Genomic DNA, 27,500 nt, shown 5'->3' with positions numbered 1-27,500 from the left:
ATAGCAGTCAAAATAGGACAAAAGAGTTTATTTATGGGACAAATTCTGCACCTTTGTCAGTGAGGGGAGGGTCCGAACCCTAAACCACCCTAAACCCCCCCTGGCTAAAGGCCTGAAAAGTTAGAGCACGTTTTATGCTTATAGTAAACATGTTTTAATAGAATTTTGGCTGTAAAAGCAAACCTACAGGTGTTTCAGGCGCAGGTCAGATTTTCTACAGGTGATCATTTATTTTATTTATATTAATTTGGTCTAAAAAATTATTAGACCTGGAATGCATCCCAGATCACATTCTGAAGTGATTTGAGTGATCGGATTTATATCAGATCAGAATAAAACGAATGAGGTGACCAAACAGCCTCAAAAACACGTGACGTGACGGATTAGCGCCTTTTGCAGTGAAGTGACATCTGACGGCTGAGGACTCCACTTGCCATTAAAGCCTTCGTCTGACAGTTTAAAAAAAATAATGGCAAAAATAGGGAAAGGAAGGACAGGTCAATAAATATACATCCCGGCTAATGCGGCCAGTTAGCCTAGAACCTTATGGATAGGGGCAGATTTTCATCTGTTAATAAGTAAGTAACCTTAGCCTTACCCTGTTTGGCAGTCTTTTTGATGACGCTGCCTGCCTTTTCTGCCTTCTTGCTCTTTTCGACTCATAGCTTTACTCAGTATGGGTGTCGTATCAAAGATTTAAGTGTTACCACTCAGTGGGTTAAGTCGTGACTTGCGTCACATTATTGTGGCTTTGAGGCTCCATGGGATTACAATTTCTGGCCAGAGTTATTTAAAATCAGACTTTATTACAATATATATTGAATATAACTATATTATATTAATTATATAATAAATATATTATAAAATATTAAATTACATAAAATAATTATAAGGACAAATTCTGGACCTCTTGGCCATGAGGGGTGGTCTGTTCAAACCACCCGAACCCCCCTGGCTATGGGCTTGGCTAAGTGGTTACATTAATCAAGTTTGTTTAATATATTTTCATTAAAGTGGAATCCATTATACAAAATCATGCAAACTTGACTGACTGCTTCATTTGCCCTTTAAGCCAAAGGAAAATAAATGAATGAATGAATCTAAGAGAGGCTGTTTTAAAGTAAGAAAGCTTTTATTGCAGTGTACTTACAGCTGTGTGTTCCTCATATAAATGGTTGTTTTTGGGCCTGAACAGCTGTTTTGATATCTCATGTTCACACATCTGGACGTCATCTTGACCAATCAGAACACAGAGCTGAAATGATTCCTCATTAATGATGATTCTGCTTAATTACTGCTGCGGTCCCGAATGAGTGTTTCTGCGTCAGATCTGCAGCTCTGTTCATCATGTGTGTGTTTGTTTGTTTGTTTATCTGCTGTTTAATTAAGCGTTCAGCGGCTGATTATGGTGTGAGGTGATGAATCGCTGCTCGTCTGCCCACAAACAAACATGTTTCTCACATCTGTATGTTCAGCACTGAGCTCACAGCAGCTGTTCCTGTAGATACACTCACCACACACTTAATACACCGCACTTATTTTCCCTTTTCCACATTTTTAATAGGTTATGTTTTTATGGTTGCTTTTAAATATGCAATTTAATACAAAAAAAGTTATACAGGAATAAAGCCAAGAAATACAGATATTTCACCGGTCAAAAGTTTGGGGGTCAGTTTTTTTTCCATGTTTTTTTTTTTTTTTTTTTTTTTAAGAAAATGATTCAGTTCATTAAGGCAGCATTTATTAAATGTAAGTTTTTCTCTAAATATTTATTAACATTTTAAATAACTATTTTCTTATTGTATGTAGTTTTAAATGAAATTATTACTTCAGTCATTATTGCTTTTATTAATAATAATAATAATAATAATAATAATAATAATAATAATAATAATAATAATATTAATAATAATAATAATATTAATATTAATAATAATAATTAATGTTATTAAGTAGTGTAGTGTGTGTATATACAGTTGAAGTCAGAATTATTAGCCCCCCGGTTATGTTTTTCCGCAATTTTTGTTTAACCAAAAGAAGATTTTTTTCAACACATTTCCAAACATAATAGTTTTAATAACTCATTTCAAATAACTAATTTATTTTATCTTTGCCATGATGACAGTAAATAATGTTTGACTAGACATTTTCAAGACACTTCTGTACAGCTTAAAGTGACATTTAAAGGCTTAACTAGGTTAATCAGGTTAACTAGGCAGGTTAGGGTAATTAGGCAAGTTATTGTATAACAATGGTTTGTTCTGTAGACTATTGGAAAAAATAGCTTAAAGGGGCTAAACAATTTGACCTTAAAATGGTTCTTAAAAAATTAAAAACTGCTTTTATTCTAGCCAAAATAAAACAAATAAGACTTTCTCCTAAAGAAAGAATATTATCAGACATACTGTGAAAACTTCCTTGCTCTGTTAAAAATAATTTGGGAAATATTTAAAAAAGAAGAAAAATTGCAAAGAGGGGCTAATAATTCTTACTTCAACTGTATATGATGATGATTATTATTATTATTATTATTATTATTATTATTATTATTATTATTATTATTATTATTAATTATAATTATTAATTATATGAAATTTAGTTTGCGAACAGTTTTATTTATTTTCTAAACTGCATTTTCTAGGTTTTATTTTTGAATTCCTCTTTAATAAAACATGAATAGTTGAATTAATCTTTCAAAATGTAATAAGTTTTAACAAGCAAAGTGTTATGCATGTATATGTGCTATAAAATATATATATATATATATATATATATATATATATATATATATATAAGTGATGTCATTATTCATTATTAATCGCAATTAATCCATTCCAAAATAACATTTTGTATGTAAATCATGTGTGTGTACACTCACTGTCTATAAATATTGTGTATAAATATAAAAAACACATAAAATAAAATAATTGTTAATATTATTATTTAGGTATATATTTGCATATAATTTCTTAGATATAAATATTAAACGTATAAATATAAATACACATATATGTGAGATGATTATATATATTACTTTAATTTTATTATATATTATATTATAATATATATATTTTTGAAAAAAAAATTTATAAACATTTATAAAATAAATACAGAAAAACCTTTTATATAAAAATGGTAAAATAAACAAATATATAGATAAATATAACAATATATGTATTAAATAAAATCAATTAAAAAAACTAATATGGTAAAAATGACAAAGTATTTTTAAACTTCATCTTGTTCAGATTTCTGTGATTGAAATATATGCACATTTATATTAGCTCATGTTTAATGAAATGATATCTCATTTGCATTTTTAATCATAACGTTATAGAAAACTTGTTACAAAAAAGTTGCCAGTTCTTAATGTAATCAATCAGCTGGAGAAGAACAATGATAATCATTAATTATTTTTAAAGTTTCTTCATCTCAAGTGTCTTTCCTTAAATGCATCACGACACTAGGATCTTAAATCTGAGATAAATTTGGTCTGTATGCTAATGAGGCAACCGTAGAGTGGATGTAGGTGGTGTAATGAATGTCTGTGATCAGCTGAGCTGTTGATTTCAGACGAGTCTCTGCAGGTAATCAATAATTGTGTTTAACCAGCTCTCCATCACTTCTATCTGTCCTCTTGCGTTCAACAGTCCTGATAGTGTAGCATAAATCACGCGGCTCATAATAAATGACCGGAGACACCGTCTGGACGCACTTAATTGGCTCCATTCCTGCGAGTTTGTGAGGAGTCTCGGCCAATCAGACACTTTGTATTGGAGCTCATTTAAGAAAAAAAAGAGTGTTTTGTTGGAAAGACTCACGGCTGAAAGGTCGAGCTTTAGCGTGAGCGGCTTTTAAAAAGCTTTCACTTTGGACAATTTGGCAAGCCCCTGCAAAGAGCTTTTAAAAAAATTTAGCAGACGATCAATTTATTACGGCAGATTGATTACGGCAGAGTTTCGTAAAACGCCCACTCAAGGTCAGAGTCGCGTCTCCTGTGGACATTAGGGTTTGATATCATTTGCTCTGCTCTACAGTCTTGTGTCTTTTTACATTTTTTAAAATGTTTGCTTGATTTTTCATTCATTCATTCATTGATTTCAATGTTGTTTCCAACTTTATTTTATATTGAGGGTGGCATCGTAACAATAAAATAATTAGTATTTTATGATTATTTTTAAAATTGCTGAATCTAATAATAAAATCTTTTTTATTAATCTTAATATTGAATCTTTATAATAAAAAACATATTAGAAAAGATTAATTTATGAAAAAAAATTAATAAATTAATAAAAATAAAATATATATATTTTTTTTTAAACTAAAAAAAATGTTGTGGTGGAGATTCACAAAATATTTAATTGTATATATTTATAATTGTCTTAATTTTTATTGTACATGGTGGCATACATGACAATAAAATATTTAGTTATTATTTTTGGTAGGGTTGGGCGATGTCGACCAGTTAAGCATTGTGCAATGTTTAATGTGAAACATTGCGATGGACGATAGCATCATTGTAGGCGATGGTGAATTATTTTATTTATGAACAATTCATTAATTCATAATGAATGAATTATTTGTACCCTATCATTTCAACTACCTGACCTGCATGGTCTTTGTTTTACCCATGACCCAATCATAAATAAATAACTACACACAAATTACCACTTGTTAATCACTTTTTTCAGTGGGACTCTAGCATGAATAGGCAGAGTGATCTGTGTTGTTTTAATGGCGTTGCCAAACTTGGTTGGTAAAAAAGGTGCACAACCAGCAAGAACCAACCAACAGTCTCTAAGGTTTTCACTAAAATTACTAAGTACAAGCGTAAAATCGAAAGATTGAGGCAGTGTACTGACGCTGTGACACGTTACCTGTCGTCATTAGATAGACACAAGATGAATTAAATATCACCTTTAACAAATATAGTGAGACACAATCCAGCGGTACATCCTTGATAAACTGTTCGACATGCATACCCCATACTCTCTGGGGTTTTGTGCTCAAAGCACCCGCTGACTGCTGGAGCTCAGATGTAAGCATATGCTACAGCGCATGACAGAGTGTGTGTTTGTATGTGTGTGTGTGTGTGGTCACATGATGCGTGTTTTCAGCAGTATAGTGTAGAAGGAGGGCTTTTCAGTATATGCTGGATGAAACGCCAGTGTGAACATGAATTGATTTTGTTTTAAAATACCATTTAAAAAAAATTATATATATATATATATATATATATATATATATATATATATATATATATATATATATATATATATATATATATTTTTTTTTTTTTTTTTTTTAATAGTACATGGTGTTGTGCATAACAATAAAATACTATTTCATTTATAAATTATTATTATTATTATTATTATTTTGAAAGCCAGGTAAGCAGGTAGTTTAAAACAGATTTAAAAATGTCTAAATCTAAATGGTTTAAAAAAAAAAAAAAAAGAAATTATATATATATATATATATATATATATATATATATATATAGATAGATAGATAGATAGATAGATAGATAGATAGATAGATAGATAGATAGATAGATATAGATATATATGTATATATATATATATTTTTTTTTTCATGGAAATCTTTTTTATTAAATATTTTTTTATTAAATAATAAAATCTGAATATTCATTTTAACAAGCAAAACATTTTCTGTTACCTCACAAAAAACTTTTATTTTGGTATAGATTTAAAAAATATTATTTATATTTATGATTTTGCTCATTTTGACAGGATAGCAGACGTAACAATGAAATAAATAAAATTTAATGATTTGGGGGGGGGGGTTAATTACTTAGGGGATACTTATTTATTTGGTTAGTTTGGTATTTAGTGAGTTAAAAAAATGAATCATGCAACAAAAATCTAAAATAAACAAAAATTAACAATTTAGATATACAAAAAAATGCATACAACCTCTAGTGGATTTGTTATCTGAAATGAGTGATGTGTTTTAAGTTTCTCAAAACAATGTAGACTGAGGCACATATTCCCTAATGTGCTGCATTTCATGTATCCAAATAAAAAATCTAATCACAGGTAGCATCGCTCCTTCTTGATGAACCTTCATTAGTATTTTGCTAGTTTTGTCTTGTAAGTCCAGAAATGTTGTGAAGCCAGAACAAATGGCCTGGAGGTGGACTGAATGAGCACAGCAGCGTCTCTTTGTCTTCTTCACACTTCTGTCATCAGTAGATCTGCTCCGTCCTGACTGTAAACATAAAACACACTCCGGCTTTCTGTCCTGTGAGAACACACGCATTCACTGATCCCTACACTACAAAAAATTCTGTTTTGTTATTTTTAATTCAATAAAGTACATATTTGACCCAACTTTTGGTTACTTTTTTGCATTAAAGTCCTTGTGAAATTAAAATATACAGTGTTTATTTTGCGAGCGCACATTGCTATTCTTTAGGCAAACGATTAATCTGTGCAAGTTAATATGTAAATATGATTATAATAAAAAAAAAATGTTTGTTTTGGTAATCTTCGATCAAAGTCTGAGCATCTGCTTCTGCATTTGGAGTGGGCGGTCTTTCACTGATGGTGTCAGTTTGACACTTTAGCCATAATATTCTAAACCACGCCTCTCTTATTGTTAGTTTGCTATGAGGGAATGATGCAAAAAAGAAAGCCCCATCCCCCACTCACTATTCCATTTCAGTTGTAACAAATTCAACATACAGGCTCTAAAGACAGATGGCTGCTTCTCACTTAGACCTGTCTATGCTAATGAATGAGGGAAAGGTCATCACTAATGGGCAGCGCTTTCCCCCTCTGATGACACATACAAAAGGAGAATGTCAATCAAAGTGTTTCTGCAGACTGTTTTATCAAGTGTGATTATTAAAAACATTTTACCACACATTTTACCATATCATACACTGTACACCACACAACTGTTTTAAACCCCTTATAAAAGTGATTTTTGCATAACATATCCTTTTTAAATGACACTTTTAACCAATAACTGTTGGGTTTGTACTTTTTTTTTACTCAACATTGGGTTAAAAAAACAGCATTTATAGAGAAAGTGTACAGTAGTTGAGTGCACTTAAAAAAAAAAAAAACAATGACGTCTTGTAACTTGTTGGGTCAAAATGAAAGAATTTTTAGTCATAGAGAAAAGATTGGATCAACCAAAATTGTATTAGTCGCATCTATTGAATATGTAAAAGACCTTTATTTTAATTTATGTAAACACAATAGTGGAAACACATTGAGCTTTTGCAAAATAAACTCAGCCAAACAGGGTGCACTTGTCAACTACATAGTGGACATTGTACCGCCTACTAAGGTAGCGCCCATTCTACTGTGACGATTGTGTTTAGGGTAGGGGAAGTGTAGGCGATCATCGACTACGTAGCGGACCTTGTACCGCCCACTAAGGTAGCGCCCATTCTACTGTGACAGACGGGTGTAGGGTATATGGAGGTGTAGGCGATCGTCAACTATGTAGTGGGCTTTGTACTGCCCACTGAGGTAGCGCCCATGCTACTGTGATGGTTGGGTTTATAGTAGGGGCGGTGTAGGGTGTAGGCGATCATCAGCTACGTAGCGTACCTTGTACCACCCATCAAGGTAGCGCCCATTCTACTGTGACAATTAGGTTTAGGGTAGGGGGAGGTGTAGGCGATTGTTAACTACATAGTGGACCTTGTATCGTCCACTAAGGTAGCATCCATGCAACTGTGATGGTTGGGTTTAGGGTAGGGGGAGGTGTAGGCGATTGTCAACTATGTAGCGGACCTTGTACCGCCTATGCTACTGTGATGGTTGGAATTAGGGTAGGGGGAGGTGTAGTTGATCGTCAAGTATGTAGCAGACCTTGAACCGCCCATGCTACTGAGATGGTTGAATTTAGGGAAGAGGGAAGTGTAGACGATTTCAACTATGTAGTGGACCTTGTACCACCCATGCTACTGTGATGGTTGAATTTAGGGTAGGGGGAGGTCTAGGCGATCTTCAACTATGTAGCTGACCTTGTACCGCCCATGCTACTGTGACGGTTGGATTTAGGGTAGGGGGAGTTGTATGTGATCATCAACTATGTAACGGACGTTGTACTGCACACTTAGGTAGCACCCATACTACTGTGATGGTTGGGTTTAGGGTAGAGAGAGGTGTAGGCGATTGTCAACTACATAGCGGAACTGGTCAACTACGTCATCAAGCTGTGGGCTGCAGCGAAGACTGTCTCCGTTTTTCCCACCTAACTTATTTTTGTTTTTGAAGAATTCCTAAATCCATTCCATCTTCCCTTTTCTTCCTATACCAAGGGGAGCTCTCGAGACCTACCTGATTCTGGACCCTCTATGCTAAATGATCAGGCGGGAGCCATATAGGCTAAATTATTATATCAGCATGATAAATCTGCATTTAGTATCCAGCATTAGCTAAGTGTGAGCTCTTGAGTTGTGATTTGATATTTACATTTTTAAAGTGATATTTAACATTATGATGGTGTTCCCTTTTATAGTTTTCTTCTGGACAAAGTCTTATTTCTTTTTCTTAGGCTGGAATTTTTAATATTAATTTATTTAAAAATATAATTAAAAACATGCTACAGTCAATACTTTTAACCCCCTTAAGAAACTATTTTTTATCCACTGTTATCCAATAACTAATTAACCTAGTTAAGCCTTTAAATTGCACTTTATGCTGAATATATGACGACAAAATATTGTCATCATGGTAAAGACAAATTAAATTTGTTATTGGAAACTACTGACAAAAAAAAAAAAATCTGTTTTGTATAAAAAATCTCAGTTAAACAGCACTTTAAATAACAGGAACACGGTTTGTTTTACAATATATTTTGAGTTGCAATCTAATTTCTTAATATTTACTGCATAATATGTCAAGCCTTGTTGAACAGACGGGACTTCCAGTAAAAACACAATGTTAATAAATCAGACTGGCGTGTTTGTGGTATGTTTTTGACAGGTTTTATGTGATTATCGGAGGATAAACCGCATGCTTGTGTGCGTGCAGGAATTAAGTATTTAAGCAGAGTCGGAAAATGTCAGAACTAACTCAAAGACAATCCATAATTGCCGAGTCATTTACGGATCTGTGGTGTAATTTTCCAGTCCGGCGTCTTCACAAAGCCTGGCATTTCTCCCTCATTAGAGCGCTTTATATTTCAGGCCTGATCGCTGCACACTGGCCTAATTGGGGAGAAACACGCGGAGCAATTAATCAAAGACAACAAGGGATATTCCACTTTGCATGTTTGTTTTCTCTAAAATGTAATGTTGAGCTGGTGTCGTTGCTGAGGAAAAGTTTTGATTTAACCATACAGAATTAAAGCAGTTGATCATCCCTGCTGCCGGAGAGCACTACGGTCTGTTCTGCTTTCTTAGGGGTTTGTTTGCTTGTTTTTTTTTCTGAAGTGGGAGAGTCGAGGAAAGCAGATTGAGTTTGTGTGTGGAGGGTTTAAAAGAGACGCTCAACCTGAATGAGAGCTGACAGAGGCGGAAATCACTGCGAAAACATTTCAGTGATGAAAATCAGAGTTCAGTGCAGATGTCTGAAACACAAACATACTCTCTGTGGACACATAAATATGCAATAAAGTCAATTCAGGAGCTTATGCAACCCAGGTTTGATAGAAATATGTGCCCAGGGCTACATGTTTGAGAACCGATAAGTATGTACCTTGGACTATGTCTTCTTGCAGTTTTTGTTCACTAGAGGGGGGCGTGTACATTTTTGGCCATCTCAAATAGGTTACTGGGGAACGTTTCCTCATATGTGCCATTTTTCTTAAATCTACCAGAGGATGCTGTGTACATTTCTGCGCATATTAACGTCCTACTTGTGCATGTCTGTGATTGTTTTTAACAGTCTACAAACTGTTAGTCAAAAAGAAAAGACTCGAACAGCCAGAATTGTTTTAGTCACATCTTTTAAATCTGTAAAAAACCTTTGTTTATCTGTGTACACACAATAATGATAAAACAATGAGCTTTTGTAAAATAGTATCTTCATGAACATCAAAAAATAAATAAGGACTCAAAAACACAAACTATACAATTTAAGACAAAATTATTAGCTCTTAGTAAAATTGTAATTGAAATTCATAATAATTGTGCTCTTAAATATGTACCCTGGACTACGTCTTCTTGCAGTTTTTATTCACAAATTCTCTAGAGGGCGCTGTGTACATTTTTGACAATCTCAAACATGTTACTGGGGCATGTTTTCTCATAGGTTTCATTTCTCATAAATCTACCAGAAGACGCTGTGTACATTTATGCACATGATAATGTCCTACTCGAGCATGTCTGTGACAGAGAAGCTGTTTGTGTTTTTGTTTTTTTTTTCAAACTGTTAGTGACAGAAAAAAAACTCGAACAACCAAAATTGTATTAGTCGCTTATTTCGAATCTGTAAAAGCCCTTTGTTTATCTGTGTATGCACAATAACAATAAAACAATGAGCTTTCGTAAAATAGCTCAAGCAAACAGGGTGCACTTTCTGCTTTTATCATCATGAACATCAAAAAAAAAAAGAAAAGTTGTCCATACTTTGTCTTATAGATATATAACCTATAATTTAATACAAAATGATTAGCTCTCAGTGACATTTTAATTTGAATTTATAATAAATGTATTAATAAATATGTACCCTGGACTATGTCTTCTTGTGGTTTTTGTTCATGAATCCACTAGAGGGTGTCGTGTACATTTTTGACAATCTCAAATAGGTTACTGGGGCACGTTTTTTCATGCGTACCATTTCTCATGAATCCACCAAAAGACACCGTGTACATTTCTGCGCATATTAATGTCCTACTCATGCATGTCTGTGACAGAGAAGCTGGTCGGTTTGTGTTTTTTTAGGTTCACAAACTGTTAGCGATAGAAAAGAGACTCGAACAACCAAAATTGTAATCGTCGCATCTCTTAGTCTGTGAGAACCATTTGTTTATCCGTCTACACACAATAACGATAAAACAAAGAGCTTTCGTAAAATAGTTCAAGCAAACAGGGTGCACCTTTTGCTTTTATTGAATATACCAGAGGGCGCCATGTATGTTTCTGACCATCTCAAATAGGTTACTGGGGCATGTTTTTTCATATGTGCCATTTCTCGTAAAACCACCAGAGGACGCTGTGTACATTTCTGTGCATATTAACATCCTACTCAAGCTTGTCCGTGACAGAGAAGCCGGTCAGTTCGTCACCATGCATAATATATTAGCTTATATTATATAATATATTGCGTATTATATATCGACTGAACCTTCTCTAAACCCAACAGATAGTGTTAGCAAACTATAAGAAAAAAGGCAACGCTGCGGCATTGTCTCAGATTGTTTTTTTTAATTTTGTTTTACCTGATTTCGAACTCCAACCCTGGTCCTCATTGTTTGTTTGGGAAATCAGGTGATGCAGTTTGTTGATCACCTCTTGCACTTTTGTCATCGAAAAAGTATGGACTACAATGTCTGCCTATCTATCTGTCTGCCTATCTATCTGTCTGTCTATCTGTCTGTCTACCTGCCTGTCTGTCTGTCTGTCTGTCTGTCTGTCTGTCTGTCTGTCTGTCTGTCTGTCTGTCTGTCTGTCTGTCTATCTGTCTATACCAAATTACTTGCATTTATTTTAATTAGTCTATTGTGTTTTTAAAGTGCATGAAAATATGTGATATTTGTAATATTTTTAAGTCTGCAAAACAAATCATTTCATTTTTATAGATTTTTTAAATATATAATTGACATCATTAGGCCTTTCTTATTAAAAATAATTAATTAATTAATTAATTAGTTCATTCATTCATTCATTCATTCATTTATTCATTCATTCATTTTTGTTCGGATTGTGTTAACGTTATTAAATATTATTTATTGATAATTAATCATCTGTGATCGTATAACACTGAAACTGATATGTACAATGTTTAAAATGTTTTTACTATGCCTTATTTTCTAGTTTTAAGTTCTTTATACGTTTTTTTACACATAACAATCTTTTTTATATTACTTTATTTATTAGTATTTATCAAATCTTATTAATTTAAAAATGTTCTGAAATGAAATGCCAAACACTGTCTGAGATCTGAATGTACTGTACTTAAATCCCTGTGATTTCTGCAGCATTTACAAGGCTTTTCAAATCTTTTTATAATAATTTTCTTTATTATGATTATGATGATGTGTTTTGCACTAACCATCAGCTTCTGCACTGGGACATAATCTCAGGCTCCTTCAGGACGCCACATCAACACCCGCCGAACCCCCAGAAGAATCACTGCGTAGAGATAAAGACAGTTTTAAATGATGTTACTTTTTTTCAAATGGAGAAAGACATCAATTAAATCTGTGCTTATCTCTACAAGCAAGCCATTGAGAGCCGGACGCTGCTTCATCATGAAGACTCCTGAAGATGACACATCATTAATTAAAACACTCGCTCTGAATATGCATGGCAGGATTTTTGGACATATAAACTATTGTTACACTTAATGATGTTGTAGTTGCTCTCTTATGCAAACATGGTGAAATGTATGATATGTTTTTTTTAAATGCTTGAATGTCTTTGACCTACACTGTAAAAAATAGCTGTTATTTAACAGTTTCCGTATTTTGTGTTTTCCATTTAATTCCGGTTGTGAATTGCATCATGGGATGCTAATCTCTGCTAGGTCAACTTTTAATGTTGAAAATTCAACTCTGCAGTTTAACAAAGTGACTTTTATTGACATCTTAATAGTTTGAAATAATATTTCTGTAACCTAATATACAACAATATCCCAGATAATATATCACTTCAACCTATCAAACATGTTCATAAAAGTCCATTTTTTTTTACTTTTCAAGGTTTAAAGTTGGAAGAAAGATCAAGCTCCCGTAATGCAAATCAAAAGCAGACATAAAATGAAATAAAATGAATAAACAAATAAAATTTTTTTAAAAAATCACAGAAAACTGCTAATTTGCAGATATTTTTTACTATGTATATATTTAACATTTCTACTGTTTTGAAATTAAAAAAATGTATTTATTTCATTTATTTAAACTTTTGTTTAACTTAATTTGGGTTATTTTAATATTTTTATTATTTTTATTTATTTGTTTTTATTTATAATTTTTATTATTTCATTCATTCATTCATTCATTCATTCAACAATATATAGTAGCATTAAATAGCATCTTATATTTAAAAAAATCTATAAGAAAAAAGTGTTTGCAATTGTATTTTTTTTCTGTAAATATATATATATATATATATATATATATATATATATATATATATATATATATATATATATATATATATATATATTTTTTTTTTTTTTTTTTTTTTTTTTTTTAAGTGTGGATAAACTTAAAAAAAATCTAAAAGAACCTTTTTGTAACACAATCTGTTCTGGCAACAGAATTAAAGATCAAAATGCAGTGTCTTTATTAAATTTAACACCAATAAACAGTCCAAGAAGCAAGCAGTCAGTTTAAGGGCAAGCCAACCAAAAGATTGGTCAGGTCACAGGCGAAGAGACTGTTCCAGGCGGTGAAACTGACATTTTGACACAGTGTTGAGATCCTGAAGCACAAGTGTTTCAAAACACTGCAACGAAGCATGATCTGAAACACCCAGGTCACGTGACTAAAATGATTCAAAAGCATTGGCTGTTTTAGAAGCGCTTTGAGACCTGGCAAATCTGTGTTTGACTGACAGTCAGAAAAAAAAAATCTCATGTAGTCTAGTGGACCGTGCGTGTGCACAGAGTAACTGCAAATGGCCTGAGTTCAAATCCTGACAAATACTCTGAAAAACAAACACTTCACAAAGTGTTCATTAGGATGTCAGACGAATGTTAAACCGAAACACATTACAAGTAAGGAGCATTTAAAATCTATCATCTATAGATGCATCTACCTGGATTCAAGCCCACTATCTCTGCATACGAGTCTGGAACTCTCAGCGCTTCACTAAATCATGTGAAATCTCAACTCTACAATGTGGGGTTTAATACCTCAAATTGCGTAACTGTTTCTTTACTGAAGCTGTTCTGGAGCAATACATACAAAATTATCACTAGGTATCACTGTAGAGACGGGTTTTGAAAGGTTTCAAAGCTTCAAAACATTTGCTTTGACTGTTTCAGTGTTTTCATGAAGCCTCGCTTTGCTCACCACTAAGGATTCAAATGCAGCGTCTTTATTAGATTCAACACAAACAGACAGTCCAAGACAAAGCAAGCAGTTAGTTTAAAGGCAATCCAAAACAGTAGTCAGGTCACAGGTGAAGAGATCAGGCCAGGCGGCTAACAGCATGAACAAAACACAAAGCGAGGGTCAGGAAAGATGGCATGGAAAGGCAAAACAAAGAAACGCTTCATAGCGTTACAACAACAAGACTCAGCAAAGTGTGTGTGTATAGCTGTAGTCACACTGCACTTTTTGCCCCATAGACATTCCATTCATACACATGCAAATGCGTCAAACCGGAAACAACCTGGTTGTGCGACAAGTTTTGCAGTTTGCTGCATTGGAAAATTCAAGCTTGGTGAACTCTGACCTGCAAAATTGCGTTTTTGTTGAGTTAATGGTCTAGGTTGAGATGATCAACTAGGTAAACGGAGAAGTTTTTGTAGAGTTGATCATCTAGGTTGAGTTGATCGACAAGGTTGATCGAATAGGTGAATAGAGACGTTTTGTTGAGTTGATCGTCTAGGTTGAGTTGATCGACAAGTTTGATCGAATAGGTGAATGGAGACGCTTTGTTGAGTTGATCGTCTCCGTTCAGTTGATTGACAAGGTTTATCAACTAGGTGAATGGAGACGTTTTTGTCTAGTTAATCATCTAGGGTGTGTTGACCGACAAGAATTATTGACTCTGTAAACGGAGACGTTTTTGTCAAGTTGACCTTCTAAGATGAGTTGATCAACAAGGTTGATCGACTAGGTCAGAGGTTTCAAACTCAATTCCTGGAGGGCCGTGGACTAGGTGAATGGAGACGTTTATGTCGAGTTGATCGGCTCGGTTTAATAGATCGACAAGGTTAATCGACTAGGTGAATGGAGACGTTTATGTCGAGTTGATCGGCTCGGTTTAATAGATTGACAAGGTTGATCGACTAGGTGAATGGAGACGTTTATGTCGAGTTGATCGGCTCGGTTTAATAGATCGACAAGGTTGATCGACTAGGTGAACGGAGACATTTATGTCAAGTTGATGGGCTTGGTTTAATAGATCGACAAGGTTTATCGACTAGGTGAACGGAGACGTTTATGTCGAGTTGATCGGCTCGGTTTAATAGATCGACAAGGTTTATCGACTAGGTGAACGAGACAGTTTTGTTGAGTTGATCGTCTAGATTAAGTTGATCGACTAGGTTTATCGACTAGGTGAATGGAGACGTTTATGTCAAGTTGATCAACTAGGTGATGAATGAACGGAGACGGGAAACAAGGGTCCTGTACGTAACCAAGCTGTTTTTGCAACTCTTATTTTATTAATGCTTCGCTAAAAGGTTCTTCGTGAAACCAACATTGTTTTGTAAGACAGTGCTGTAAAACACCTTTTTTCTGTGATATTTTGAAGTGTAAATCAGTGTAATTGAGCTCTAATGAATGTAGGACAGGATCAGGAGCGTCAGAAGTGGACTTTATGTACAGCAAGTGAACATGGTGGATTTGAAAAGCATGAAGTGATAAACAGAAGTTGTGTCTTGCTGAAGGATTTCCCTGACGGATGTTTTTATAGTGCTGATGAATGGTGTCTGATGGAGCGTCAGGAGAGCAGCTTTTGGAGTGTGTGTGTGTGTATGTGTGTGTGTGTGTGTGTGTTCCTCCATCTGCTGGGACAGAGATGAGAGCTCTTGTGAGGCATCTGATCCCCGTGGTTCCCTTCAGACCCTCCACATGTAGGACATTCACTTTTAGAAAGTGTCTCGAATGGATGTTTAGCTCCTCCACTGACAGATGAAGCTTCTAGAGGTGTCCCGCTGCCAGACAGGGATTTAACTTAATTTAACTTTAACTTTAATTTTTATTATTATTATTATTTTTTTTTTTTGTATTAAGACACAAATGAAGAACAGTTTTAAGAAATTCCCTACACTGTAAAAAATAATAATAATCTGTTTTTAATTACGGTTTCTCAGTGGTTAGCACTGTCATCTCACAGCAAGAGGATAGCTGCTTTGAGTCCCGGTGTGTGTGTGTGTGTGTGTGTGTGTGTGTGTGTGTGTGTGTGTGTGTGTGTGTGTGTGTGTGTGTGTGTGTGTGTGTGTGTGTGTGTGTGTGTGTGTGTGTGTTTGTGTGTGTGTGTGTGTGTGTGTGTTTAGTATTCATTTTATTTCGTCTGTATATTCATTCATTTTTATTTAAGGCTCAGATAGTTCAGCACATAAAGTTAAAGTAAACGGACACACGAAAGGTCGTCCTGGCAACTAGCTGAAGTAAAAATACACTTATTTAATGTAATGGAAGACTTCTCTTTTTAGACTTTAGTTGCATTTAATAACCTGCTGGGAGTCTGTAGGCACTGAAGCCGGTCATTTTAATTTCCCATTATGACACTGTGATAGATTTTGACACAGAAGTGATGGTGAGGCCGACGGTCACGGCTTCTGTCAACAAACACACACTTCTCTGTAGGAGACGAGCGGATGTACAAATAACCTGCAGCGCTCCAAGGCCTGTTTGACATTTGGGTTTGACATCAGGACCGGGAAACTTCATCAAAAAATGTAAATGGGTTGAATGCACCGTTTCAATGCAGTTTAATAGGAGTTTAGTAAGAGCAGCTCTTCTGAATGATGACTGGTGCAGGAGATCTAAAGACGAGTGCCAAAAATATTCATCCGAAAATAGTTTTAAAGGGATACCCAGGTAAAAAAAAAAAAAAAAAAGTGCACTAAAATGCACTTTATTTAAGTATACTTAGTACACTTTTCAGTAATGTACTAAAAGTGCTCTATTTTCGCAAACTAATTTTGTACTTAATGTACTAGAAGATAGTATTAAGTGTATGTTAAGATAAACAATACCATCTAAGTGTACTCAAATGTGCTATTTTGAGACACCCTGAAATTGAACTAAAGTGTGCTTTTAACATACTATATCTGTATTTTAGAAATATATATTTAGTTACAACTAGAAATACACTTGAACCCTACTTTTAAACATTTAAATATATTTATGACTAATTTAAAGGATAAAAGTAATATATTAAAAGAATATACAAATTGTAAAAAAAAAAATGTGCTAAATACTGTATTAAAAGTATTTTGAGAAAATGTACTTCTACTACAATACATTACTAATAGATTTTTAATAAAGTCAATTTAATGTAAACTTAAAATTACCAATTTAAGTGTTAGTGATAATATTGCATTCATATTAAGTGTATTTAAGTACAACCTTTGGGAAAATGTACTTCTACTACAATACATTACTAATCATTTTTTTATATATTAACTTATTTTAACTTAGGATTAGTATGTAAACAGTGTACTAAAAATCAACTAATGTTTAAAGCATTTAAAGCACACTTTTGAAAAACACACTAATAAAACTCTTTTGGATGTTTTTTCTGTAGTGTACTTTATTGTAGTACACTAAAAATTTATTTAAGTATTACTGATATTAAGTATACTTTTGTCCTACTGTAGTATAAACATACTTTTAATTAGTATATTTATAGTGTAAAACCATCAAACTTTTATTTAACACAAGAAAATAACAATGTACTAAAAATGTATTCGCGGGTATTTAAGTGTATTTTAATTGCATTTAATTATATATATATATATTTTTTTTTTACCTGGGTAGTTCATCCAGAAATTAAAATTGTCTTTGGCAAAAAATGACACAACAGATTCATGTGTTTTTCTTGCTCAAATAGCAACATTATACACTTTAAGAGGACCTATTATACAAAATTCACCTTTAAAAGGGATTTAAACACAGTTAAACACTTTGATTGACATTCTTCCCTTGTATGTGTAATCAGAGGGGAAAAGCCCTGCCCACTAGTGACCATCTCTCTCTCATTAGCAAATGACATCAGTCTTTTTTTTAAATCTGCCACTATGCTGACACACAGGCATTTGTAGCTCCGCCCTCTTTTAAAAGAGCTCGATCTCATTTGCATTTAAAGCAATCACCAAAACAGCTAAATTAAGATCAAAGCTTAAAAGGGTTAGTTTTAAAGAGTTTTAAAATTATTTGTGTTGTTATTTTTAGCTGAAACTTCACATAAACCCTTCAGAGAATTTTACATCCTGTAAAAGGGGGCATATTAAGTCCTCTTTAAAACAGAATCTTTTCTAATGGTTATGAGAAAAATCCCTCCATCCCCAGACAGTCTCTGTTCCTGTTTATTTAGCTGAGTTTTATATCTAGTAGCCCTGAAAGGCATAACAATATCCCAAAGCAACGGCTGCGGTTTGACAGTGTGTGTTGTTCTCCTGTCAACATCGCGCTGAAGTTGTTTCGGATCAGCATTTGAAGCTAATCGATTTCATCTCTGCAGGTTCCTGCAAACCAAAAACAAGAATTGCACCACAAGCTGACTGTTTTCAAGCTGCTTTGTTTCTTCTCAAGGCTCCATCCACACACATATTTTCTGACGCAAAGCAGATTTGCTGTGTATATACAGTTAAATTAGTGTTCCTCCTGTATATTTCGCTCCCCCAATTTCTGTTTAACTGAAAGAAGAAACACATTTCTAAACATAACTAATTGCTAATAACTGATTTCTTTTATCTTTGTCATGATGACAGTACATACACAGCAAGTAAAATTGACTCAGTTCAGAGAGTATTTGCATCCCTCTTTAAATAAGGCCAAGCAGGTTGGTAAACAGTAAAAAAAGCTGCTGTTTGTGGAGTTGCTTAAAGAGCCCATATTATGGGTTTTTGAAAATTCCCCTCCATGTAGTGTGTAACACAGCTCTAAGTGAAGTGAAGTATCCAGCTAAGGCTTAAATCTGTAAGAGTACAGTGTTTAAAACTGTTGATTCATCTATAAAAGAGTCGACTCATAGTGCTTTAAACGAGTCGCCTTGATACCGATTCATTAGGTGTTTCGCCATGACATACGAACGAAACCAAGTTATTCACGTGCACGCGCAAACCCGGGAGATTTCAAACCTGAGGCCCCGCCCTCTGACGCAGAAACCCAGACACACACACACACCCACAAACACACACACACACAAACATGCCGGTCGATTGAAGTCACACTGCAGATGGATATTATCGAGTCTCTACCCAAAGATGAAACCTCAGCATTATAACCAAGCAGTTGGAAACTACTGGAAACTTCTGGAAGCTACATGCTACAAAGAATACTTCATCAACGTTTGTTAAAGGAAGGATCGGTAAAGAGTAACTTACTGATGGACGTCAGGATGGATTTTTCTTCCTCCATTTCTCAAGTGTAAGTACGTGCGATTAAAGTTGCCTCGTTGACTCTAGCTTGCAAATGTATTTAGTTGTGATTTGTTACTTGTAACCGCGTGTACTGTATCAGGTTAACTGGCTATATTCTCTTATCGCGTGCAAAGTCACGTTAAAAACGCGACGTGTGCTGCTTTGTTAACGGAGCTCCGTGGACGAGGAGTAGTGTGTGTGTCTGTGTGTGCGTGTGCGTGTGCGCGCGCTGTCGTCAGGAGATGTGTGTAATTGTGTGTGTGTGTGTGTGTGCGCGCGCGCATTGTAGTCCGGAGCAGGGTTAAGTGCATGTGTGTGCGTGTGTGTGTGCAATATGTGTGTGTGTCTGTGAAAAGAGCAGAGTGAGAAGCTAGGAGATCTCCTCAACTGTTTTTGGAGTTTTTGCTCAATAAAATAGTTACTCGTCTGAATTTTCAAGTCCATAGTCTGTATTTACATTGACCCACTGGCAGCTAAAATCCACGCCTACACTATCAGCGTGTATGAACTGTGATTACTTTTATATTGCTGATTAGCTGTTTGGCATTTCACTCTCTGACTGAAGGCAGTCGACCAATCGCAACAGACTGTCATTGGTCCAATCAGCGCAGATTAGCTTCGTGCTAAGGAGGGGTTTGGGAACAAATGAATCACTGGACGATTCATACAGGAGTCGCTGGGATAATTAGGTAAAAATAAATGCAGATTATAAGACCACGAAAGTGTTTTTTGACCTTGCATGCATATTAAACTGTTGTTGGAGACCCTTACAACCAAGATATGACCCTATTTCATGTATAATATGGGCTCTTTAATGATTCTCTGCTGAGATTTTGAGAGATTCAATGTATCATATTTCAGCTGATTTTATCTAAGGCTGTGACTGTAGTCAGTTGTAGTTTTGTGGGTTTTTTTTCTGTATTTCTGTCTTTTAACAGCAGGTGTTCATCATCAGTGCTCAATCATCACCTTATTAAGCTGCGGTCACACTAGATTTTGAGCTTGCGAAATTCTGTCGTAACGCACTGCAAAAAGGGGCGGAATTAAACAAGATGTTTAGACATTTAAAAAAGCCAAGAATTGGTCCATATTTTACGTTTCTGTCCAGAGAGGTCATGTTTTGATCCTCGATTGGTCTCGCACAGTTGAGTGATGCGAATTTGCAGGTCAGAGTCGCGGGTGAGGGTGTTTCTGGTCTGACGCATTTGCGTGCGTATGAATGGAAGTCTATAGGAAGAAAAGTGCAGTGTGACCGCAGCTCAAATCCTTTCATTGTTTCATGAACTTGAGTAATTTAAACTCAATTTAGAGAGGGACCAAATAGTATCTAAGCTGAGTAAATTTGACTAATACTAATATAAATTTTGATACTGCAATGCTCAACAGAAGTGACTGAAGGTCATTAGTTCACCGAACTCACCGCTGTTTACTAAGTGTAAAGACAGATCAGGGACACTAAAACGTTTCAAAGTCTTGTCGATCAGCTGGTTTGTCTATAAGCTGACATACAAGTAATCCACTGATGAATCGAGACTTTAAAATGCTCCTGTGTCCCTGTATCTGCGTTCAGATGTTAGCGGAAAAGGGACGTTTTTTACATTTTTGTATTAATTGGTATTGAAATCCAAGTGTTGGGCAGTAGCTTTGCTTCAAGTAGTGACGCTACTAGCTCAACTTAATTTCTCAGTAGCATGGCGGTAGCGTTGCTACTTTCTAAATCAAATAGGTTTTCAGTAGCAAACCAATTTTTTTGTCAAGTAGCTTCAACACAAGCTGCATTTACAGATCACACATCAATAAGTGACGGCACCGAAATTCACAGAGCTGTGAGGCCAGTGTCTAACCAATGGAAGTAAATCCATATGATGGTGAGAATGAAGATTTCTTCTTCTTACAGTTTTACGGTAGTCCACATCAAACTTTTTGGTGTGTTACTGCCACCTCTCGTTCCAGTCGGTGACGTCGCCAACCTATTAGGCTAACACGAGACATTTGCTTGATAGAAAGATGACGGAAAGAGACATGTTAAGACATGATACCTCAAAAAGCACATGTTAAGCTGCAACAACGTTAATTCTGATGCTGTGCTTTTGTTAGAGCTGATTTGATTTTTTTAAATGTTTGTAATGTTTGGTAGTTGAGTTTGTTTTAAATTAACTTATAGTTAAACTTAAGATAGTTTGTCCTGCAAACGTGGCCAAGTGCATCCATATGTTTTCCTCTGGAGAAAGTCTTATTTGTTTTTTTTGTTTTTGTTTTTCGGCTAAAATGAAAGAAGTTTTATTTTAGTCATTTATAGTAAATTATAAATATATATATATATATATATATATATATATATATATATATATATATATATATATATATATATATATATATATATATATATATATATATATATATATATTTTTTTTTTTTTTTTTCAATCAAGTTGTTGTGGTACTTTTACTAATGATACTACATGTAGTGTAATTCATTAACAAAGAGTTGTAAATATGCATACAGTATAATGCTCATTGCTAAATATTTCCCTCTACTATAATTACTATAGTATTTTGGTCACACTTTACAATAAGGTTCATTAGTTAATGTTAATTAATGCATTTAATAACATGAACAAAAAATGAACAATACATTTACTACTGTATTTGTACATGTTAGTTAAAGTTAGTTAATCTTTCGGATGAGATGTTAAACCCAGGTCCCGACTCTCTGTGGTCGTTAAAAATCCCAGAATGTCCTTCGAAAAGAGTAGAGGTTTAACCCCGGCATCCTGGCCAAATCTGCCCACTGGCCTCTGTCCATCATGGCCACCTAACCATCCCCATAATCAATTGGCTGCATCACTGTCTCGTCTCCACCAATCAGCTGGTGTGTGGTGTGTGGTCTGGCGCAAAATGGCTACTGTCGCGTCATCCAGGTGGATGCTGCACACTGGTGGTGGATGAGGAGATCTCCCCCATTGTGTTAAGCGCTTTGAGTGCCCAGAAAAGCGCTATATAAATGTAAGAAATTATTATTATTATTATTAATGAAAATTCAGTAGTTTATTGTTAGTTCATGTTAACTCATGGTGCATTAACTAATGTTTACAAGCATGGACTTGGAGGTTAATAATGCATTAGTAAATGTTCAATTATGATTAATAAATGCTGTACATGTGTTGTACATGATTAGTTCATGTTTGTACATGCATTAACTAATGAACCTTATTGTAAAGTGTTACCAGTATTTTAAAAGTGTAACAGTTGGTTTTATTGGATTTTTAGTTTGTTATATAATATAATTTGTTTCTGTTTAGAGCAAACTATTTGCAGTAAATAATTGCACTGAACAATTTTTCCTCATTTGTTTGATTGACAGTTTTATGGATTAGTAAGATATAATTGACACAGATTTAAGTTGCTTCAATTTAAAAATGAAAATTGGAAAAACAGCTAAGTTACTTTTGCCAAGTAGCTTTTATCTTAGCTTGCTACATTTCTCAGAGGGTAGCTTTTAGTGTAGTTGAGCTACATTTTAAGAAGAGTAGATAATAGTGTAGATCACTACATTTTTTAAGTAGCTTTCCCAACACTGCAAAATCCAGTATCATCACAACCCTGCACATGTTATTTGACAAGATATTTTTCAAGATACTAGTATTCAGCTTAAAGTGGCACTTAAAGGCTTAACTAGGTTAACTAGTTTAATTAGGCAAGTCATTAGCCCCTTTCACACAAATTACCTGCAATTTTCCGAAAAGGTCTGTATGTGTGAACAGTCCCTTTTTGAAAATACCGGTAAATTAGATCTGGCTATTTTCCGTGAAGAGAAGTTGTAATATTACCGGTAATTTGCCAGAAGGCTGGGTTGTGTGAACGCAGATGGAAGATTGTCGGAAAGAGCGCGTTCACGTCTAGAACGTGCTGACGTGAGACGTCTACTTTAGCCAATCAGAACACTCAGACGCATTCACATTGGCGTGGTTTATGAAAATAAAAGCCTGTGAATATATTTCTCGACACATTTAGCTGCTGGATGTCAGTATAATAACATTTCTATGTTTCTTCCTAATGCCAATTGTGTAAAAATATCGATGTAATACTTCAAGCTCTGAAACGTGTGCCCGTAAAGCAGCTGGTGAGTGCCAGCACACACACTTATGTACATCTCGACATGCGAAAGTGTTTCTCTATATGTTTTCATCGAAGTTGTTCACAATACTAATTCATCTACAGAATTTCTAATGTAGTCAAATGTTTACAAATACAAGCGCAGCCGTTTGGAATGGATGTGTGAATGGTCCTTTCCGGAAAAATTCTGTAACGTCCTCGCCTGTGTGAACAGTGCTCTTTTGAATTTACAGATAAAGTTGTTCCGGAAATGTTATTATTTGTGAAAGGGGCTATTGTATAACAGTGATTTGTTCTGTAGACAATTCAAAACAATCATAGCTTAAGGGGGCTAATAATATTGTCCCTAAAATGACTTTAAATATTTAGAAACTTCTTTCATTCTAGCCGAAATAAAGCAAATAAGACTTTCTCCAGAGTAAAAAATATTATAGGAAATACTGTGAAAATTTCCTTGCTCTGTTAAACATCATTTGGGAAATATATACAAAAACTCACAAGAGGGCTAATAATTTGGACTTCAACCATATGTATGTGTGAAGCAAAGGAAAGAGCTGGTTTTGGTCTGAAAGCAGCAAACAAGTTCATTTAGTCAGCGGAGTGAAGACAGGATAATTGGTCCCCTGATCAAAGCCGGGTCGGTTGAGTGGGACAGCCGCTCTAGCGGTCCTGCAGATTTAGCATAGCGCATGGCGTTGTGTAATTGGACTGTGTTTTCACTGTGGATGTGCACCTAATCATCTGTGCTTGTCTGTTCTGCTTTTACCCGTAAATCCACAGACGAGAAGAGAGAGCGAAACAAGCTGTGATGGGCTGAAAGCTGATTAACATCAAACACAACATGCCTTTTTTCCTCTTTGTGGTTTAAGTCGCGAAGGCCGAGTCAATATTTACTTCACGCCGCAACGTTTCTGCCTTGTTTTCCAGCGCAAGCATCTAAACATTCTTAAATCAAGACGCTTGTTTGAGAAGCAAAATGACTTGATGTAAAGTCTTGTTACGTGAAATGATTAATGTCAGTTTATGCTAAGGACAACAAACGCAAACATGTGATGCACAGTTGAAGTCAGAATTATTAGCCCCCCTTAATTATTAGACCCCTGTTTATTTTTTCCCCCAATTTTTGTTTAACGGAGAGATTTTTTCAACGCATTTCTAAACATAATAGTTTTAATAACTCATCTATAATAACTGATTTATTTTATCTTTCCCATGATCACAGTAAATAATATTTGACTAGATATTTTTCAAGACACTTCTATACAACTTAAAGTGACATTTAAAGGCTTAACTAGATTAATAAGGTTAACTAGGCAGGTTAGGGTAGTTGGGCAAGTTATTGTTTAACAAAGATTTTTTCTGTAGACTATCAGGGGAAAATTTTGCTTAAAGGGGCTAATAACTTTGTCCTTAAAATGTTTTTTTTAAAATAATAACTGCTTTTATTCTAGCCAAAATAAAACAAAAAACACTTTCTCCAGAAGAAAAAATATTGTCAGATATACTGTGAAAGTTTCCTTGCTCTTTTAAACATCATCTGGCAAATATTTTAAAAAGAAAAATAAAATCAAGGGGGGGGGGGGGGGGGGGGGGGGGTTAAAATATTTGAAAGAAGACTTCAACTGTAAATATGAAAAAAGTCATATAAATGGATTTTGCTTTGAATCGAAGGGATAGCTCACCCTAAATTAAACGACAAATGAGTGTTTCTAAACTTTAATGAATTTATTTCTTCTGTTTGAACACAAAACATGATTTTCTAAAGTAAATTGACATTCATAGTATAAACACACATACTGTAGCATGTTACCAAAAGTTTTAGACAGTTTTGTGTTCTTTTTGGGGTGAATCTGTATTTGCAATGCCGGGTTGTAGGGGATTAGATTTTAGGGAAAAGCGAGTCTGCGCACTCGAGAGGGAGGGAGGGGTTTTCCCATTGGATGGGACAGGTATGGTCATTGTGTGTGTGCGACAGTGTGGGTTTTATCGAGCGAACACAAGGATTACTCTTTCTGAACGTGTAAAAGTTGATTAAAAAGACGAGTTGAACTGTTAAATACTTCCTGGCTTCTTCGGTTCTTTACAATACAGTTCAAGTCAAAATTATTTACCTTCCTGTGAATTATTATTTTTAATATTTCCCAAATGATGTTTAACAGAGCATAGAAATGTTCACAGTATTTCTGATAATATTTTTCCTACTGGAGAAAGTCTTATTTGTTTTATTTCAGCTAGAACAAAAGCAGTTTTTAATTTTTTAAACAATATTTTAGGGTCAAAATTATTAGCCCCCTTAGGCAATATTGTTTTAAGATTTCTTTAAGATCTACAGAACAAACCATCCTTAAACAATGACTCGCCTAACTACCCTAACAATGACACAATTAACCTAGTTAAGCCTTTAAATTTCACTTTAAGCTGAATAGAAGTGTCTTGAAAAAAATCTACAAAGATAAAGGAAATCAGTTATTAGAAATGAGTTATTAAAATTATTATGTTCAGAAATATGCTGAAAAATAATCTTTCCATTAAACAGAAATGGGCGACGCAGTGGCGCAGTGGGTAGCACGTTCACCTCACAGCAAAAAGGTTGCTGGGTCGCTGGTTCGATCCTCGGCTCAGTTGGCGTATCTGTGTGGAGTTTGCATGTTCTCCCTGTGTTCGCGTGGGTTTCCTCCGGGTGCTCTGGTTTCCCCCACAGTCCAAAGACATGCGGTACAGGTGAATTGGGTAGGCTAAATTGTCCATAGTGTATGAGTGTGTGTGTGGATGTTTCCCAGAGATGGGTTGCGGCTGGAAGGGCATCCGCTGCGTAAAAACTTATTTTTACGCAGCGGATGGATAATTTGGCAGTTCATTCTGCTGTGGCGACCCCGGATTAATAAAGGGACTAAGCCGGAAAAAAAAATGAATGAATGTATAAACAGAAATGGGGGGTGGGGGTATAGGGAGGCTAATAAATCAGGAGGGCTAATAATTCTGACTTCAACTGTATATGGAAGTCAGTTATTTTTCTTCAGTCATTTCTTCTATTGTGCTCAAAAGAAAAAAGTGGACAATGACTAAACGATCGCAAAATTCTATTTATTTTAGTTTATTTTTTAACTCAAAACACCTCATGGATCATTTTTATTAGACTAAAGATAGCAAAAGCACACTGTATTGTGTCTGCATGAGTGTGTGTTTGTGTTTTTTAAAGCCAATTACCTGCTGCTCTCCACCACTTTTTCCAAAAGAAGATGGAGCCTTCACCTGCATGTAGGGTTGTCAAATGTATCCACTTTGGTACCAATCGGTACTAAAATTTACAAAAGGAATTAAAAAAAAATTCCCACTGACATTTGAACAACTGTTTTGCAGGTTCTTAAGGTGTACTCACACTAGCCTATCCAAACTGTGGCAAAGTGTGACAATCTCCCTTTGTGTGTGTCATTAGAGAGGGAAAGCCCCACCCACTAGTGATGATCTCTCCCTCATTAGCATACAATGTTAGTCTTGTTTTTCAATCTGCCATTATGCTGATACACAGGCATTTGTAGCTCCTCCTTTTTTTTTTTTTTTTTTTGCAAGAGTTATAAAACAATATGTGTGTGGTATTTTGAGCTGAAACTTCACACACACACACACACACTCTAGGGAGTTCAGAGACTTATTTTACATCTTGCAAAAAGGGGCATAACAGAACACCTTTAAAAGTGCACTACATGTTTATTAGAATGTTAAGGTGTTTGTACTGAAAAAACACAGAGAAAAAAAAAACGTGTAGTAACGCCAATCATGTATTTAGAAATAAAGGGAATCTCATCATGCAGAGGCTGTTGTTCACCATTTAAGTGCTCCAGGAAGATTATTGTAAGCAGATGATGTGTGATGTTGATTTGATTCTGCATTGAGGGCGGTCAAATGTGCTGATGTTAATCACTTATAAACACTGGCTTTCATGCTGCTCTTATCAGCTGTCTCGTTGGAT

The 27,500-nt window shown here is 34.8% G+C and overlaps 1 protein-coding gene and 1 non-coding gene across 5 annotated transcripts in view; both read left to right on the top strand.

Annotated features, from left to right (window-relative positions):
- LOC100332354 (shisa family member 6) overlaps positions 1-27,500 on the top strand; it is a 214,940-nt gene that overhangs the window by 149,891 nt on the left and 37,549 nt on the right. The window lies entirely within an intron of this gene.
- On the top strand, positions 12,282-12,370 carry dre-mir-723 (microRNA 723). Its single transcript, NR_030504.1, has one exon. It is a non-coding gene; the product is annotated as a microRNA 723 (primary transcript).

The sequence above is a fragment of the Danio rerio genome, chromosome 3 (genome assembly GCF_049306965.1).
Source record: "Danio rerio strain Tuebingen ecotype United States chromosome 3, GRCz12tu, whole genome shotgun sequence".
In the NCBI taxonomy this organism is placed as follows: domain Eukaryota; kingdom Metazoa; phylum Chordata; class Actinopteri; order Cypriniformes; family Danionidae; genus Danio; species Danio rerio.
Note: the sequence above shows the minus strand (reverse complement) of the source record. Positions and strands in the feature narration are given on the sequence as shown.